Source organism: Babylonia areolata, chromosome 5 (genome assembly GCF_041734735.1).
Source record: "Babylonia areolata isolate BAREFJ2019XMU chromosome 5, ASM4173473v1, whole genome shotgun sequence".
Taxonomy (NCBI): domain Eukaryota; kingdom Metazoa; phylum Mollusca; class Gastropoda; order Neogastropoda; family Buccinidae; genus Babylonia; species Babylonia areolata.
The window spans coordinates 2,299,586-2,307,523 of NC_134880.1; positions in this window are offsets into that span (position 1 = coordinate 2,299,586).

Genomic DNA, 7,938 nt, shown 5'->3' on the forward strand with positions numbered 1-7,938 from the left:
CATACAATTAAGTATTCTCGACATCAGCTGCTTGCGGTTGGATCAGCGCACATACACTGTGTTATGTCAAGATGTGATACGACGTCTTAAAGACTTAAACACTGGTTACAACCTCCCCCGCAAAAAACGATCTCGTAGGGGATGGACAGGGAAAAGGAAAGTGATACACGTCATTCAAGGCAGTGCAAACAGTTCTGAACCCAAATCACACAAGAGGCAAAAGGTGAGAGTAAACTTTTCTAACCTGGTTTATATCCACCCTGAGAGGAATGTACAAGCGATTGAGACACCTTTCCACCCGTCACATCTGAAACTCATGTGTGTCAATGTTCGGTCATGTCGACAGAAGGCATCTTCGATCCACGACGTAATTGTTGACAATGCTTTTGATATTGTTATGTTAACTGAAACATGGCTGTAGGAAGAGGGGGGCGAATCATTCATGGTACCGCTAACAGCGCAAGGATACCGAAATCGAAATAATAATCGAAATCGTTCCCCAGACAAGTTAGAAAAGGGGGTGGTATAGCAGCTATAATGTGGAGCCATATTCAAAATGTTTGTACGTTCAAAACCCTCGACAACACATCGTTTGAGGGCGTAGCATTTAAGTTCGAGAGCAATAACTATGTGTACCATGTTATATGTGTATATAGACCTCCACCAAGTCGACATAATAAATGTAGTCTCCAGGATTTTACTGTATCACCAAACTTTCCAATCTCTTTGATAAGTACACCTTAGATGCAGGGGACTTAGTTTTAACAGGTGATTTTAACTTTCATTATGAACAGACCAACAATTCTGACATCTTACGTTTGCATTCTCTGCTCCACGACCACGGATTAAAACAACTGATAAGTGAACCCACCCACAAACATGGTCAGTCACACACTTGACTGGCTTGTGGGTTCGGGAGAATATACTCAGTCGCCCCCCTGTTTCAGGTTTTGGACTTTGCCCTTGCTGACCACATGGCAGCCATTTACAACATCCCTTTTAAGAGACTTAAACGAGAAAAACGCCTTGCAACATCGCGAAACACCAAAATGATTAATGTTGATTTTTTCCACGCTGACATCAAATCCCTTGTGCAGGAAAATCATTCAAACTCATCTCATATACAACACCGGCCTCCGTCAGATACTGACAAGCATGCCCCTCTCTCCACTCGCCTTGTTACTGACCGTCCCTCTGCTCCCTGGATGACCGATGAACTGCGGGCCGCCAAGCGTCGGGAACGACAAGCCGAGCACGTTTGGCGCTCCAACAAACTGACAGTCTTCCGTGAAATCTATGTCAAAGAGCGCAACACACTGAACGCTGTGCAGACCACCGCAAAACGTCAACACTTAGTGTTTCCATCTGCCAGTGTTCCACGTCCAAACAGCTATATGAAGTTTCAAACCAACTGACTGGCAAAAGCAAAGAACTGTTACTGCCAAAAGACCCAAGTTCCTCCTCAGGATCTTCCTGATGCTTTTTGTACATATTTTACTGATAAAATCGCTAACATCCGACATGAACTGCATGCTTGTCCACCAGAGAATCAGTTTGATGAATTTAAAGGGGTTTTAATGATATATTTTAGAACAATATCTGGAAGACTGTAAGAGATTTTATTCTTTATTCTCGAAATAAGAACTGTGATTTGGATCCATTACCATCTAACCTTTTAAAGATATGTCTAGATGATCTTCTCCCCTTGATCACCAGTATTGTAAACTACTCTCTAGAGTCAGGCACTGTTGATGAATCTCTCATTGGCTATTGTCACCCCACTTTTGAAAAAGCACAATCTGGACTCGAATCAACTAAAGAACTATTGACCCGTGTCTAATCTGTCATTCATTTCTAACATTATTGAGAAAGTTGTGTTACATCAGTCACAGGAACATCTAGAGAAAAACGGTCTACTCAAAATTTATCAGTCAGCCGACTGAAAAAACCACAGCACAGAAACAGCTCTTCTATCTGTTCCAGACAGTCTTCTCTCTCAATACAGACCAAAAAAACCCCCTTGCATCCTTAGTGGCATTCATTCCTAGATCTGTCAGCAGCATTTGCGAATACAATTGACCACCAAATTCTCATCAACAGTCTGTGCACTGCCTTTTTCATTCGATCTACTGCTTTGAATGGTTTTCATCAGATCTTTCAAACCGTCAGCTCCGCGTTAAAGTAAATTACCACTTCTAAGGTTATCCCTCTTGTATTTGGTGTTCCACAGGGATCGGTTCTGGGACCTATTTTATTCACTTTATATACTCAGCCTTTGTCTGACATCAAAAGTCATTCGTTAAAGTAAATTACCGCTTCGAAGGTTATCCCTCTTGTATTTGGTGTCCCTCAGGGATCGGTTCTGGGACCTATTTTATTCACTTTATATACTCATACTTTGTCTGACATCAAAAGTCATTCATTTGATTACCATAAGTATGCTGATGACACTGAGTTACAAAAAGCCGCTCCACAATCTGACTTCAAAACAGTCATCAATGAGACGGAAGCCTGTGTGGCTGATGTAAAGGTGTGGATGGACAGAAACAAGCTAAAACTTAACGAAGAGAAAACCGAGCTCTTAGCTGTAGGAGACCGAGCTCGCCTCAGTGAAATAAAAAAAGGGCCCAGTCATTCTCGGCACTTCTACAGTTACATTTCCAACATCAGCTAAATACCTAGGTGTACATATTGATCAGACCTTGACCGTGGCTGATCACATTAAATCCCTGTGTCGCTCATGCAGTTTTCATCTTCACAGACTTGCCTCAGTCAGACCATACTTAACGGAGAAAAACATGGCTCAGTTGGTTTCCTGTTTTGTCCTGTCCAGACTAGATTACTGCAATTCTACCTTAGCAGGTTTACCATCTTCCTCTCTTATTAGACTACAGAAAGTACAGAACAATGCTGCACGACTTGTCCTAGCAAAAAAGAAATCTGATCATGTCACACCTCATTTGCATCAGTTATACTGGCTTCCTATAGAGTCCCGCATTCACTATAAACTAGCGACACTTGCCTTCCGACATTTTGATGAATCTCTCCCCCCGTATCTCTCCCCCGTGCTGGAAACGTACGAACCATGTAGAACGCTAAGATCCAGTTCTGAACTGTTACTTAAAGTCCCAAGAACTAAATTGAAATGTGCAGGGAAAAGGTCTTTTAGGGCTCAAGTACCCAAATTTGGAATTCTCTGCCATCGTCCCTCAGAAATGCTTCTGATCTCCAGACCTTCAAGTCAGATCTGAAAACGCACCTTTTCCGCAAACATTTGTGTACTCAGCTGGTTGGATAGTCCAAAGTCTGCTCGCCACATGCAGTTTTATGTTAGAGATATTTATACTCTCGTAATCCTGTTTTAGTGCAGATGATGTTTGATGTGTCTGGGCGCGCACGTGCATGTGTGTGTGTGTGTGTGTGTGTGTGTGCGCGCGCGCGCATGTATGTCTGCGTCTAAAAGATGTATGTTTTTAAGGAATGTATTTCTTTTTAATCTAAGCATTATTTACTTGATATTTTTATTGTTTGGTGGATCATGCTTTTTTATCCATTCTGCGAACGCATTGGATTGAGCTGTTGTAATGTTTTATGTTATGTTTATATCTGGCTCGATGATGTAAGGCGATTTGAGCAGCACTAGTACTGGACATCACGCCATAGAAAAGTTATGAATTATTATTATTATTATTATTATTATTTCTCCAGTTTAGAGTTACGCATGCGAGTGAATGACCGGTGTGAAAGCACTTTGATTTCAAGTTGTCCCTGCACAAGATCCAGCGCTAAAATGATAATAATAATAATAATACTGAAATGAAATTGAACTGAATTTAAATGAAAATCATATATGTATGTATGTATGTGTGTATGTATGTATGTATCCGTCTATCTATCATCATTAAAAAAAAAAAAAAAAAAAACCAGGTTGTACTTCCATGTGGTCCCGCGATGGGATTGCCTTTCCTGTAAAGTACCGGCGGCCGACTCTCCCGCTTTTACTGTCGATTTATGATGATTATGACAATCTGAACAGCCTGATATTCGGTTTGTTATCAGTGCCTCTCATTAAACGTCTGATGATTCTGTAGGGTTGTTTTTTTTCACAAAGATCATGGAGGCCTCCTCTGTCTGTCTGTCTGTCTGTCTGTGTCTCTCAGAGAGAGAAAGCCGGAATGGGAGGAGACAGACAGAAAGACAGCCATGTTTTTCAGTCCTGCGTGTAGACGTCAAAGAACTGTGTAGTGAATCGTGTTACGTGTCGTCATCTAGGAGGAGTACTTCTTCAATCATGCGGTCATGCTGTCTTGCCAAGATATTCCACTGACTTTGGTGTTTGTTGAGGTTCAGCTTGTTAAGTGTCCTGTAAGTGTATTCTTCGTTTCGGTGTTTCATTGTCAGTTCAAATCCTGTGTTCCCGTGTGTGGACTTCAAGAAAGTTTTGTCGTGTCCTGTGTCTTCGTCCAAGAGAGGTGCTGTCGGGGTTCGCGTTGTGTTTACCAGTTTATCGTCATCATCCTGTTGACGTCCACAATCGTCATGTCGATTACTCTGCCGCGACTAGAGGGTTGCGTGGAGATAGAGATGCTGTCGTTTAATTGATTTCATTCTTTGTTTCTTTGTTCTTCAGTCGTCAGTTCCAGTCCTGTGTTATTGGGTGTGGACCTGTGGAGGATTGTTTTGTCGTCAATCATTGTGTCATGTGTCTTCGTCTGGGGAAGGGTGTTATCTAGGTCAGCAGTGTCTTCTGATTGAGTTCTTTTTGGCAACTCGGTGTCAGTTCCTTGTTCCCGCTTGTGAAGATACAGAAGCTGTGTCGTGTCTTGTGTCTTCGTCGGAAAGTAGTGCTGTCGTGGGTGAAATTTTGTCGGAGACTGAGTCTTGGTTTCGGTGTTCTTGGTCAGATGCAGTTCTTTGGAATCCCTGGGTGTGAAGGCTATGGAAACTGAATGATGGATCGCCATGTCCTGAATTAACGCCCTTGAAGGAAACCACAATATACCCCTTTTTACTTGTGTGTGTGTGTGTGTGTGTGTGTGTGTGTGTGATCGTTGCATTCGAGTGTGTCGTATGCTCAAATGTGTTGACGAAATATGTGTGTGTGATTATTGAATAACACAGTATGAGAGAGATAGATATTGAGATAGAATCTTTGGTTTTGAATATTTAATACACTTTAACTCTCTCCATACGAACGACGAAAGAGACGACGTTAACAGCGTTTCACCCCAGTTACCATCATCAAAATATTGCAAGCGGAAGGCTCTTATACTGAAGAGGTGAATGCTGACAAAGAATACCAGAATTCTGACGACGGAAGCTAAAGGTTGGGTCATTCAGACACCCACTGGACATCCGAGGGGTCTGTGTAGAGGAGAAGAGAGGACTGGCCGTACTGAGAGAGTTAATGTGGTGACGAATTAAGTGAAAGGTGTTTGTGATTTATACGTAATACAGTACTACTGTAGGTGAATGTGTGTGCACACTGACGAAACGTGGATATTCATATGTATATGTAAATGTAGCCAAGTGCTAGGCTGGCTTCACTGACTGTTTACCACACCACTATAGCAGACGCCGTTTTCGCAACTAACAGCTGGTCTTCAATGACCTGCGCAGAATGAGTGACGTCATTCCCGGTTTAAATGCAAAGCCCATTCTAAACCTATTCTCTAAACATCTATTAAATCAAGTCTCTGTATCGTTCACTGTAATATTATATTTGTTGTGCTTACACACAGACTTTAATCAATTAGAAGCATGCTCAATTTCAGTCTAATCGTTCGTCAGTCTAAAGATTTCAACTGACGCTAAGCTTACGTCATTTTGTCCTGCTTGCCACAGGACACCACAACCAGTTCGCTGTACGCCATTGGCTGAGCTGGAACTTGTGTTTCTGATGCAGTGTATTTAATTAATATCTCTTTCGTTGATCAGTAAACTGCAATTATTATATGCTGGCAGAATCATCGCAATTCTATCTTAAATCTATTCCATTTATGTTTACCTACGTTAAATTGATTTAACGCAGTTTGTAATTTTCAGCGACGAGCTCGCTAAAACTGACCTTTTTCAGGTGACTTAAATTAAGATTATAAATTCATCATAAATAATCAACACTTCATTTTATACTCATTAGAAAGTAGGTGTTGAGCTGTTTCTTTTGCGACCTATCCGACGTAAATTGGTTCAGGAATAATTTAGAAATCTATCACTGAACACCTGGTAACGAACACACTGCAAAGCAAATTTTGTTTCACAGGCCACACTTGCGTCAGTGCAGTCCGCTTAACTTGCATAGAGACGGAGTGGGTGATCAGTGGTCATGTTCTACCTGGTCAGTTGCTGACTAGAGAGCCCACTGTCTCTCTCTCTCTTGTCATGTCGCAAGCAGTGTGTGTGTGTGTGTGTGTGTGCGTTGTCCCAGAGGCTGACATCTCGTTACGTATTGGTGTAAGTACCATCCCATTTAGAATGTGCTGATGATTTGTAAATTGTATTCTTTGACACAGTATTTGTGTTCATATGAGTGTGTGTTGATATTGCTTTGTTCAGTTATTGCGTTGACATGTAGTCACAGCCCGGCTATGATTGATCTAGAAAATCGCCATGTCCTCATATGCTTGTAGCAGTATTCCATTTAATTCTTCTTAACGTCACAGTCAATGACGTCTCTGGACACCAATAGTTTGTTTGAGAATGTTCTAGTGAGTGCATATGAAGCGTTCTTTCTCATTTGCTGTCACTGATGAAGGTTAGGTTACTTGTTCCACGTTGAGCAGAGGAGATTTAAATGTTGAACACAGGCTGTACTACACTGTTCATGTTCGGCACAAAACAGATAACTTGTGTAAGTTATTCACCACTTAATGGTTAAGCCCTGATGATTCTTCCAACCTTTGGGCTGTGCACTGAATACCATCTGTTCTCACAGTTTGCCAATATTTTATCAAAGCCATTGAATATCTTGTTTATTATTCATGTATTATTTTACATGCTGATATCAATTGTACTGCTACAGTGCTTCACTGCTTCTCAGTACTCTTAGATGTGTGTAGTATTCTGTTGTGATTATAAGATAGTATTTGATTAATATCAGTTATTGGTTAAAATTGGATTCAGACCTGGACACAGTACAACAGAGCAGATCTTCAACATAAGACTCATAATGGAAAAATATCTCCAGCATCAATAGGACCTCTATCATGTCTTTATCGATTTTAAGAAAGCATTCGACAGAGTTTGGCACGCTGCACTGTGGGCAACTATGAACCTCTACAACATCAATGCCAACCTAATCAAAGTCGTACAGAGCCTCTATGAGAATGCAACAAGTGCAGTGTTTCACAACAACAACATAGCTAATTGGTTTCTGACGACGGTCGGTGTGCGCCAGGGCTGCCTGCTCTCCCCTACTCTCTTTAATCTATTTCTTGAGAGAATCATGGAAGAAGCACTAGAAGAACATGAAGGAACAGTGAGCATTGGAGGGCGAACAATCACAAACTTGCGCTTCGCTGATGATATTGATGGATTAGCTGGTCACGAGCAAGAACTAACAGACTTAGTGAACCGCTTAGAAGAAAAATCAACAAAATTTGGTATGGAAATCAGCGGGGAAAAAACAAAAGTGATGACAAACAGCAACTTCACATCAGAAATCAAAATCAAAGACCAGAAACTTGAAAATGTTCACAGATTCAAATATTTGGGATCTACCGTGACAGACGAGGGATCAAAACCAGAAATACTGTCAAGAATTGCCCAGACCACAGCCGCAATGACCAAGCTCAAACCCATCTGGAGAAACAGAAAAATCGCCATGTTCCAAAATCAGACTGATGCGCTCTCTGGTCATGTCAATCTTCTTATATGCATGTGAATCATGGACCCTCACAGCAGACTTAGAGAGAAGAATAAGAGCTGTAGAAATGAGGT